This window comes from Paramormyrops kingsleyae, chromosome 1 (assembly GCF_048594095.1).
Source record: "Paramormyrops kingsleyae isolate MSU_618 chromosome 1, PKINGS_0.4, whole genome shotgun sequence".
Taxonomy (NCBI): domain Eukaryota; kingdom Metazoa; phylum Chordata; class Actinopteri; order Osteoglossiformes; family Mormyridae; genus Paramormyrops; species Paramormyrops kingsleyae.
This window is the reverse complement of record NC_132797.1, coordinates 58,164,043-58,177,059: the sequence shown is the minus strand read 5'-3', so window position 1 is coordinate 58,177,059 and position 13,017 is coordinate 58,164,043.

Genomic DNA, 13,017 nt, shown 5'->3' with positions numbered 1-13,017 from the left:
CCATGGCAACGTTATTCACATTAAAACACACTTAAAATCCCATAGGAATGCATTGAATGCTAACTTTTACCTAGCATTAGCCTGACTAACCATGTGAATAGTAGTAAGGCGCATCTTTTTTCATGGGAGTTAATGGCCCATTCACTTCCATGCATTTCAGTCAAAGTGGTCCCAATCGACCAGCGTTCATACCACAGCAACAAGACTCGGTATTGAACCTCAGGCCTCATCACCCAACACCCCAAGTCCACCATCTTGACCCGCACTCGTCTTTCATCCCTCGTTCTCTCCCATTGACTTCAATGCATTTCAGTCAAAGTTGTCCCACTCGGCCAGCGTTCATCCCACAACAACAAGACTCGGTATTCAACCTCAGGCCTCATCACCCAACGCCCCAAGTCCACCATCTTGACCCGCACTCGTCTTTCATCCCTCGTTCTCTTCCATTGACTTCAATGCATTTCAGGCAAAGTTTTCCCACTGGGCCAACGTTTATGCCACAGCAACAAGACTAGGTATTAAACCTTAGGCCTCATCATCCAACACCACAAGTTCAACATCTTGACCCGCACTCGTCTTTCATCCCTCGTTCTCTCCCATTGACTTCAATGCATTTCAATCAAAGTTTTGCCACTTGGCCAGTGTTAATGCCACAGCAACAAGACTTGGTATTACACCTCAGGCATCATCACCAAACACATAGCAACTGCCTAGCAACCACCTAGCAACACCTTAGCAACTACCTACAATTTCATAGCAACACCTTAGCAACCATCTAGCTATGCCTAGCAACCAGCTACTGAGAACATAGCAACGCCTTCTGACATCATAGCAACCCACTTGCAGCACCTAGCAACCACCTAGCAACACCTTAGCAACCACCTAGAATTGCATAGCAACACCATAGCAACCATCTAGCTATGCCTAGCATCCAGCTACTGAGACCTTAGCAACGCCTTCTGACATCATAGCAACCCACTTGCAACACCTAGCAACCACCTAGGAACACCTTAGCAACCACCTAGAATTGCATAGCAACACCATAGCAACCATCTAGCTATGCCTAGCAACCAGCTACTGAGACCTTAGCAACGCCTTCTGACATCATTGCAACCCACTTGCAGCACCTAGCAACCACCTAGCAACACCTTAGCAACCACCTAGAATTGCATAGCAACACCATAGCAACCATCTAGCTATGCCTAGCAACCAGCTACTGAGACCTTAGCAACGCCTTCTGACATCATTGCAACCCACTTGCAGCACCTAGCAACCACCTAGCAACACCTTAGCAACCACCTAGAATTGCATAGCAACACCATAGCAACCATCTAGCTATGCCTAGCAACCAGCTACTGAGACCATAGCAACGGCTTCTGACATCATAGCAACCAGCTTACAGCACCTAGCAACCACCTAGCAACACCTTAGCAACCACCTAGAATTGCATAGCAACACCATAGCAACCATCTAGCTATGCCTAGCAACCAGCTACTGAGACTATAGCAACGCCTTCTGACATCATAGCAACCCACTTGCAGCACCTAGCAACCACCTAGCAACACCTTAGCAAACACCTAGAATTGCATAGCAACACCATAGCAACCATCTAGTTATTTATTATTCTTCCGTAGATTTTCGGCAATTAATGCGGGTCGTACCGTAGCGTGCAGCCAGGCAATCTATATATCAAAAGTGAGTCCTTCATGGTGTGAGGTGTGCTATTACTTTTCTGCGCAGAATACGTTACCATGGCGACGTTATTCATGTTAAAACACATTAAAAATCCCATAGGAATGCATTAAATGCTAACTTTTACCTAGCATTAGCCTGTGTCTGACTAACCATGTGAATAGTAGTAAGGCGCATCTTTTTTCATGGGAGTGAATGACCCATTGACTTCAATACATTTCAGTCAAAGTTGTCCCACTCGGCCAGCGTTCATACCACAGCAACAAAACTCGGTATTCAACCTTAGGCCTCATCACCCAACACCCCAAGTCCACTATCTTGACCGGCACTCGTCTTTCATCCCTCGTTCTCTCCCATTGACTTCAATGCATTTCAGTCAAAGTTTTCCCACTGGGCCAGCATTCATACCACAGCAACAAGACTCGGTATTCAACCTCAGGCCTCATCACCCAACATCCCAAGTCCACCATGTTGACCCGCACTCGTCTTTCATCCCTCGTTCTCTCCCATTGACTTCAATGCATTTCAGTCAAAGTTGTCCCACTGGGCCAGCGTTCATACCACAGCAACAAGACTCGGTATTCAACCTTAGGCCTCATCACACAACACCTTAAGACCACCATCATGACCCGTACTCGTCTTTCATCCCTCGTTATTATTTATTATTCTTCCGTGATTTTCGGCAATTAATGCGGGTCGTACCGTAGCGTGCAGCCAGGCAATCTATATATCAAAAGTGAGTCCTTGGTTGTGTGAGGTGTGCTATTACTTTTCTGCGCAGAATATGTTACCATGGTGACGTTATTCACGTTAAAACACACTAAAAATCCCATAGGAATGCATTAAATGCTAACTTTTACCTAGCATTAGCCATGTGAATAGTAGTAAGGCGCGTCTTTTTTCATGGGAGTGAATGGCCCATTGGCTTCAATGCATTTCAGTCAAAGTTGTCCCACTCGGCCAGCGTTCATACCACAGCAACAAGACTTGGTATTCAACCTTAGGCATCATCACCCAACACTCCAAGTCCAACATCTTGACCCACACTCGTCTTTCATCCCTCGTTCTCTCCCATTGACTTTAATGCATTTCGTTCAAAGTTTTCCTGCTAGGCCAGGGTTTATGCCACAACAATAAGACTCGTTATTAAACCTCAGGCACAATCACCCAACACCTTAAGACCCCCATCCTGACCCGCACTCGTCCTTCATCCCTCGTTCTCTCACATTGACTTCAATGCATTTCAGTCAAAGTTTTCCTACTCGGCCAGTGTTCATACCACAGCAATAACACTCGGTATTAAACTTTAGGCCTCATCACCAAACACCTTAAGACCACCATCTTCACCAGCACTCCTCTTTCATCCCTCGTTCTCTCCCATTGACTTTAATGCATTTCGGTCAAAGTTCTCCTACTAGGCCACGGTTTATGCCACAACAATAAGACTCGGTATTCAACCTTAGGCCTCATCACCCAATACCCCAAGTCCAACATCTTGACCCGCACTCGTCTTTCATCCCTCGTTCTCTCCCATTGACTTCAATGCATTTCTGTCAAAGTTTCATTATTTGGCCAATACTTCTGCCACAGCAACAAGACTAAATATTTAAATCAATAAGTAAAAGCACCAGCTCTTCCTCGGTCAGAAGAATAGGCCCATCTCAAAATTTCTTCAGGAATTTTCGTTTCTAGTTATTATTTATTATTCTTCCGTAGATTTTCGGCAATTAATGCGGGTCGTACCGTATCGAGCAGCCAGGCAAGCTATATGTCAAAAGTGAGTCCTTCATGGTGTGAGGTGTGCTATTACTTTTCTGCGCAGAATATGTTACCATGTCGACGTTATTCACGTTAAAACACACTAAAAATCCCATAGGAATGCATTAAATGCTAACTTTTACCTAGCATTAGCCATGTGAATAGTAGTAAGGCGCATCTTTTTTCATGGGAGTGAATGGCCCATTGGCTTCAATGCATTTCAGTCAAAGTTGTCCCACTCGGCCAGCCTTCATACCACAGCAACAAGACTCGGTATTCAACCTCAGGCCTCATCACCCAACACCCCAAGTCCAACATCTTGACCCGCACTCGTCTTTCATCCCTCGTTCTCTCCCATTGACTTCAATGCATTTCAGTCAAAGTTGTCCCACTCGGCCAGCGTTCATACCACAGCAACAAGACTCGGTATTCAACCTTAGGCCTCTTCACCCAACACCCCAAGTCCACCATCTTGACCCGCACTCATCTTTCATCCCTCGTTCTCTGCCATTGACTTCAATGTATTTCAGTCAAATATTTCCTACTCGGCCAGTTTTCATGCCACAGCAACAACACTCGGTATTCAACCTCAGGCCTATTCACCCAACACCCCAAGTCAATCAACTTGACCCGCACTCGTCTTTCATCCCTCGTTCTCTCCCATTGACTTCAATGCATTTCAGTCAAAGTTTTCCTACTGGCCCAGCGTTCTTACCACAGCAACAAGACTCGGTATTCAACCTTAGGCCTCATCACCCAACACCCCAAGTCCACCATCTTGACCCGCACTCGTCTTTCATCCCTCGTTCTCTCCCATTGACTTCAATGCATTTCAGTCAAAGTTTTCCCACTGGGCCAGCGTACATACTACAGCAACAAGACTCGGTATTCAACCTCAGGCCTCATCACCCAACGCCCCAAGTCCACCATCTTGACCCGCACTCGTCTTTCATCCCTCGTTCTCTCCCATTGACTTCAATAGATTTTACTCAAAGTTTTCCTACTCGGCCAGGGTTTATGCCACAACAATAAGACTCGGTATTAAACCTCAGGCACCATCACCCAACACCTTAAGACCCCCATCCTGACCCGCACTCGTCCTTCATCCCTCGTTCTCTCACATTGACTTCAATGCATTTCTGTCAAAGTTTCATTATTTGGCCAATACTACTGCCACAGCAACAAGACTAAATAATTAAATCAATAAGTAAAAGCACCAGCTCTTCCAAGGTCAGCGGAATAGGCCCATCTCAAAATTTCTTCAGGAATTTTCGTTTCTAGTTATTATGGGCCTATTCATGTAATGAAAGGCCCATATTACTCTTCACCTAGTAAATTACATTTTGCCAATTTGCGCTGAGCCTGTGAAAGGCACGGAGCTCACTTTGGTGCCAAATCGTAGAGCTTGGTTAGCTGGACGGATTGACATATCGTTTGTCTCCGTCCTCCTTACGGATTGCGTGCAATTGCCTCTCAAAGTCGAAAAAAAACTTTATTATTTATTTATTATTTATTATTCTTCCGTGATTTTCGGCAATTAATGCGGGTCGTACCGTAGCGTGCAGCCAGGCAAGCTATATATCAAAAGTGAGTCCTTCATGGTGTGAGGTGTGCTATTACTTTTCTGCGCAGAATATGTTACCATGGCGACGTTATTCACGTTAAAACACACTTAAAATCCCATAAGAATGCATTGAATGCTAACTTTTACCTAGCATTAGCCTGACTACCCATGTGAATAGTAGTAAGGCGCATCTTTTTTCATGGGAGTGAATGGCCCATTGACTTCAATGCATTCCAGTCAAAGTTGTCCCACTCGGCCAGCGTTCATACCACAGCAACAAGACTTGGTATTCAACCTTAGGCCTCATCACCCAACACCCCAAGTCCAACATCTTGACCCGCACTCGTCTTTCATCCCTCGTTCTCTCCCATTGACTTCAATGCATTTCAGTCAAAGTTTTCCTATTCGGCCAGTGTTCATACCACTGCAACAAGACTAGGTATTCAACCTCAGGCCTCATCACCCAACACCCCAAGACCACCATCTTGACCCGCACTCGTCTTTCATCCCTCGTTCTCTCCCATTGACTTCAATGCATTTTGGTCAAAGTATTCCCACTGGGCCAGCGTTCATACCACGGCAACAAGACTCGGTATTTAACCTTAGGCCTCATCACCCCACACCCCAAGCCCAACATCTTGACCCGCACTCGTCTTTCATCCCTCGTTCTCTCCCATTGACTTCAATGCATTTCAGTCAAAGTTTTCCCACTCGGCCAGCGTTCATGCCACAGCAACAAGACTCGGTATTCAACCTTAGGCCTCATCACCCAACACCCCAAGTCCACCATCCTGACCCGCACTCGTCTTTCATCCCTCGTTCTCTCCCATTGACTTCAGTGCATTTCAGTCAAAGTTTTCCTACTCGGCCAGCGTTCATACCACAGCAATAACACTCCGTATTCAAACTGAGGCCTCATCATTCAACTCCTTAAGACCACCATCTTCACCCGCACTCGTCTTTCATCCCTCGTTCTCTCCCATTGACTTCAATGCATTTAAGTCAAAGTTTTCCCACTCGGCCAGCGTTCATACCACAGCAACAAGACTAGGTATTCAACCTAAGGCCTCATCACCCAACACCCCAAGTCCACCATCTTGACCCGCACTCGTCTTTCATCCCTCGTTCTCTCCCATTGACTTCAATGCATTTCAGTCAAAGTTTTCCCACGGGGCCAGCGTTCATACCACAGCAACAACACTCGGTAACCAACCTTAGGCCTCATCACCCAACACCCCAAGTCCAACATCTTGACCCGCACTCGTCTTTCGTCCCTCGTTCTCTCCCATTGACTTCAATGCATTTCAGTCAAAGTTGTCCCACTCGGCCAGCGTTCATACCACAGCAACAAGACTCGGTATTCAACCTCAGGCCTCATCAACCAACACCCCAAGTCCACCATCTTGACCCGCACTCATCTTTCATCCCTCGTTCTCTCGCATTGACTTCAATGCATTTCAGTCAAAGTTGTCCCACTCGGCCAGCGTTCATACCACAGCAACAAGACTCGGTATTCAACCTCAGGCCTCATCACCCAACACCCCAAGTCCACCATCTTGACCCCCACTCGTCTTTCATCCCTCGTTCTGTCCAATTGACTTCAATGCATTTTGGTCAAAGTTTCATTATGGGCCTATTCATGTAATGAAAGGCCCATATTACTCTTCACCTAGTAAACTACATTTTGCCAATTTGCACTGAGACCGTGAAAGGCACGGAGCTCACTTTGGTGCCAAATCGTAGGGCTTACTTAGCTGCACGGATTGACATATCGTTTGTCTCCGTACTGCTTACGGATTGCGTGCAATTGCCTCTCAAAGTCGAAAAAAAACTTTATTATTTATTATTATTTATTATTCTTCCGTGATTTTCGGCAATTAATGCGGGTCGTACCGTAGCGTGCAGCCAGGCAAGCTATATGTCAAAAGTGAGTCCTTCATAGTGTGAGGTGTGCTATTACTTTTCTGCGCAGAATATGTTACCATGGCGACGTTATTCACGTTAAAACACACTTAAAATCCCATAGGAATGCATTGAATGCTAACTTTTACCTAGCATTAGCCATGTGAATAGTAGTAAGGCGCATCTTTTTTAATGGGAGTGAATGGCCCATTGACTTCAATGCATTTCAGTCAAAGTTGTCCCACTCGGCCAGCGTTCATACCAGAGCAACAAGACTTGGTATTCAACCTTAGGCCTCATCACCCAACACCGCAAGTCCAACATCTTGACCCGCACTCGTCTTTCATCCCTCGTTCTCTCCCATTGACTTCAATGCATTTCAGTCATAGTTTTACCACTCGGCCAGCATTCATACCATAACAACAAGACTCGGTATTCAAGCTTAGGCCTCATCACCCAACACATTAAGACCACCATCTTGACCCGCACTCGTTTTTCATCCCTCGTTCTCTCCCATTGACTTCAATGCATTTCAGTCAAAGTTTTCCCACTGGGCCAGTGTTCATACCACAGCAACAAGGCTCGGAATTCAACCTTAGGCCTCATCACCCAACACCCCAAGTCCACCATCCTGACCCGCACTCGTCTTTCATCCCTCGTTCTCTCCCATTGACTTCAATGCATTTCTGTCAAAGTTTCATTATTTGGCCACTACTTCTGCCACAGCTACAAGACTGAATAATTAAATCAATAAGTAAAAGCAACAGCTCTTCCTCCGTCAGCAGAATAGGCCCATCTCAAAATTTCTTCAGGAATTTTCGTTTCTAGTTATTTTTTATTATTTATTATTCTTCCGTGATTTTCGGCAATTAATGCGGGTCGTACCGTAGCGTGCAGCCAGGCAATCTATATATCAAAAGTGAGTCCTTGGTTGTGTGAGGTGTGCTATTACTTTTCTGCGCAGAATATGTTACCATGGCGACGATATTCACGTTCAAACACACTTAAAATCCCATAGGAATGCATTAAATGCTAACTTTTACCTAGCATTAGCCATGTGAATAGTAGTAAGGCGCATCTTTTTTCATGGGAGTGAATGGCCCATTGGCTTCAATGCATTTCAGTCAAAGTTGTCCCACTCGGCCAGCGTTCATACCAGAGCAACAAGACTCGGTATTCAACCTTAGGCCTCATCACTCAACACCGCAAGTCCACCATCTTGACCCGCACTCGTCTTTCATCCCTCGTTCTCTCCCATTGACTTCAATGCATTTCAGTCAAAGTTGTCCCACTGGGCCAACGTTCATACCACAGCAACAAGACTCGGTATTTAACCTTAGGCCTCATCACCCCACACCCCAAGTCCAACATCTTGACCCGCAGTCGTCTTTCATCCCTCGTTCTCTCCCATTGACTTCAATGCATTTCAGTCAAAGTTTTCCCACTCGGCCAGCGTTCATACCACAGCAACATGACTTGGTATTTAACCTCAGGCCTCATCACCCAACATCTTAAGACCAAGGACTTGACCCGCACTCGTCTTTCATCCCTCGTTCTCTCCCATTGGTTTCAATGCATTTCAGTCAACGTTGTCCCACTCGGCCAGTGTTCATACCACAGCAACAAGACTCGGTATTTAACCTTAGGCCTCATCCCCCAACGCCCCAAGTCCCCCATCTTGACCCGCACTCGTCTTTCATCCCTCGTTCTCTCCCATTGACTTCAATGCATTTCAGTCAAAGTTTTCCCACTGGGCCAACGTTTATGCCACAGCAACAAGACTCGGTATTAAACCTTAGGCCTCATCACCCAACACCACAAGTCCAACATCTTGACCCGCACTCGTCTTTCATCCCTCGTTCTTTCCCATTGACTTCAATGCATTTCAGTCAAAGTTTTCCCACTGGGCCAGCGTTCATACCACAGCAACAACACTCGGTAACCAACCTTAGGCCTCATCACCCAACACCCCAAGTCCAACATCTTGACCCGCACTCGTCTTTCGTCCCTCGTTCTCTCCCATTGACTTCAATGCATTTCAGTCAAAGTTGTCCCACTCGGCCAGCGTTCATACCACAGCAACAAGACTCGGTATTCAACCTCAGGCCTCATCACCCAACACCCCAAGTCCACCATCTTGACCCGCACTCGTCTTTCATCCCTCGTTCTCTCCCATTGACTTCAATGCATTTTGGTCAATGTTTTCCTACTTGGCCAGTGTTCATACCACAGCAATATGACTAGGTATTCAACCTCAGGCCTCATCACCCAACACCCCAAGTCCACCATCCTGACCCGCACTCGTCTTTCATCCCTCGTTCACTCCCATTGACTTCAATGCATTTCAGTCAAAGTTTTCCGACTCGGCCAGCGTTCATACCACAGCAACAAGACTCGTTATTCAACCTTAGGCCTCATCACCCAACACCCCAAGTCCACCATCCTGACCCGCACTCATCTTTCATCCCTCGTTCTCTCCCATTGACTTCAATGCATTTCAGTCAATGTTTTCCTACTAGGCCAGTGTTCATAGCACAGCAATAAGACTAGGTATTCAACCTCAGGCCTCATCACCCAACACCCCAAGTCCACCATCCTGACCCGCACTCGTCTTTCATCCCTCATTCTCTCCTATTGACTTCAATGCATTTCAGTCAAAGTTTTCCGACTCGGCCAGCGTTCATGCCACAGCAACAAGACTCGGTAATCAACCTTAGGCCTCATCACCCAACACCCCAAGTCCAACATCTTGACCCGCACTCGTCTTTCATCCCTCGTTCTCTCCCATTGACTTCAATGCATTTCAGTCAAAGTTTTGCTATTCGGCTAGCGTTCATGCCTCAGCAACAAGACTTAATATTAAACCTCAGGACTCATCACCCATCAACTAGCAACACCGTAGCAACCAGCTAGCGATGCCTAGCAACACCATAGCAACCACCCAAAATTGCATAGCAACACCATAGCAACCACCTAGCTATGCCTAGCAACCACCTAGCAACCAGCTACTGAGACCTAAGCAACGCCTTCCGACACCATAGCAACCACCTAGCAACACCATAGCAACCACCGAAAATTGCATAGCAACACCATAGCAACCACCTAGCTATGCCTAGCAACCACCTAGCAACCAGTTACTGAGACCTAAGCAACGCCTTCCGACACCATAGCAACCACCTAGCAACACCATAGCAACCACCGAAAATTGCATAGCAACACCATAGCAACCACCTAGCTATGCCTAGCAACCACCTAGCAACCAGCTACTGAGACCATAGCAACGCCTTCTGACACCGTAACAACCACCTTGCAGCACCTAGCAACCGCATAGCAACACCATAGCAACCACCTAGAAATGCATAGCAACAACATAGCAACCACCTAGCAACCAGCTAGCAACCAGCTACTGAGATCTTAGCAACGCCTTCTAGCACCATAGCAACCACCTTGCAGCACCTAGCAACCACCTAGCAACACCATAGCAACCACCAAAAAATGCATACCAACACCATAGCAACCATTTAGCTATGCCTAGCAACCAGCTACTGAGACCGTAGGAACACTTTCTAACATCCTAGCAACCACTTTGCAGCATCTACCAACCACCTAGCGACGCCTAGCAACACCATAGCAACCACCTAGAATTGCATAGCAACACCTTAGCAACCACTTAGCTACACCTAGCAACCAGCTACTGAGACCCTAGCAACACTTTCTGCCACCATAGCAACCACCTAGCAGCACCCTAGCAACCACCTAAAATTGCATAGCAACCCCATAGCAACCACCTACCCACACCCTACATACACCTTCTAACACCATAGCAACCACCATGCAACACCCTAGCAACCACCTATAATTGCATAGCAACACCTTAACAACACCTTACCAACCACCTAGCAACCAGCTACAGAAACCCTACCAACGCCTTACGACACCATAGCAACCACCTAGTAATGCCTAGCAGCACCCTAGTAACCACCTAGAAACACTTATCGACACCCTAGCTACTGCCTAGCAATGCTTAGCAAACACCTATCAACTTATCCACTAGCTACCTACGCCTATCCATCCTCTGACACACACACATCCCCCACTAACAAGCACCCACCTACATACCCACAAACACCCACTTAGACACATCCCAAGTAGCACTCAGACACACGCTCCCCCAACCCACAAACTCCCACCCACACACCGCCCCAACCCAACACATTCTGCACTAATACATACTGTACCCGTTCATCAGTTACACTTCTCTTTCAGCCTCCCACCACACGCACAGAACTGAGAAAATCCAGCTTATATAATATATTGCAAAATATATTGAATTAAGACTCCTTGCTTTCCCTGATTGTGTTTAAAAATCTCTTAAACTCTGAGCTTAAACAACAGTGTCATTGTTCAATATAACTTAATTTTATTATATGTATAGCTTTAGTATTTCTATGTTTTTCAGTTTGTGTTCAAATTAATCATCTCTGTATGTATGTTCATACATGAAACTTTTGTCTTACTTTTCTTATTTTCTGCCATCTTAGGTAGAACTTCCTGGACGACGAGATATTGTCCCAGGTAGCATTCCCATATGGGGCCCATATGGGAAAGACATGGGCCATCTGGGCTGGCCCAGCTCACATTTTACCCATGTGGGGCCCATATGGGCAGAATCTGGGCAAACCCATATGGGGCTGAACGATATGGGCCCCATATGGGCAGGATCTGGGCAAACCCATATGGGTGAAATGTGGGCTGAACGATATGGGCCCCTTATGGGCAGGATCTGGGCAACCCCATATGGGTGAAATGTGGGCTGAACGATATGGGCCCCTTATGGGCAGGATCTGGGCAACCCCATATGGGTTAAATGTGGGCTGAACGATGTGGGTCCCATATGGGCAGGATCTGGGCAAACCCATATGGGTTAAATGTGGGCTGAACGATGTGGGTCCCATATGGGCAGGATCTGGGCAACCCCATATGGGTTAAATGTGGGCTGAACGATGTGGGTCCCATATGGGCAGGATCTGGGCAACCCCATATGGGTGAAATGTGGGCTGAACGATATGGGCCCCATATGGGCAGGATCTGGGCAAACCCATATGGGTGAAATGTGGGCTGAACGATATGGGTCCCATATGGGCAGGATCTGGGCAAACCCATATGGGTTAAATGTGGGCTGAACGATATGGGTCCCATATGGGCAGGATCTGGGCAAACCCATATGGGTTAAATGTGGGCTGAACGATATGGGTCCCATATGGGCAGGATCTGGGCAACCCCATATGGGTTAAATGTGGGCTGAACGATATGGGTCCCATATGGGCAGGATCTGGGCAACCCCATATGGGTTAAATGTGGGCTGAACGATATGGGTCCCATATGGGCAGGATCTGGGCAACCCCGTATGGGTTAAATGTGGGCTGAACGATATGGGTCCCATATGGGCAGGATCTGGGCAACCCCGTATGGGTTAAATGTGGGCTGAACGATATGGGTCCCATAGGGGCAGGATCTGGGCAACCCCATATGAGTGAAATGTGGGCTGAACGATATGGGCCCCATATGGGCAGGATCTGGGCAAACCCATATGGGTGAAATGTGGGCTGAACGATATGGGTCCCATATGGGCAGGATCTGGGCAAACCCATATGGGTTAAATGTGGGCTGAACGATATGGGTCCCATATGGGCAGGATCTGGGCAAACCCATATGGGTGAAATGTGGCTGAACGCAATATGGGTAACACGTGATTTTGTCTAAAAAATTACTGCTGTTATAATTGTTCTGAACACGCATACAATTGCTTGATTCTTAATATTTAATTAAGTTTCTGAGTGGAAATTTGAAACCCCCAGAATTACACGAGAATTAACGTCCCAAATGTTGAGCTCCGGAATGCGATCTTGAAAAGTTCACACCAGGAATTGATTTATTTGTACCTAGTCTTGATAAGATTGTGGAGAATAAAGGTGGACAGAGTGGAAAATGAAAAATAAACATATGGTTCTGTACTGTGCTTTACTTTTTGGCTTTGTCCTTTACAGTAACTTTTTTGGAGTACTGAATACAGCAATTAATGTTATATATTAGTTATTCTG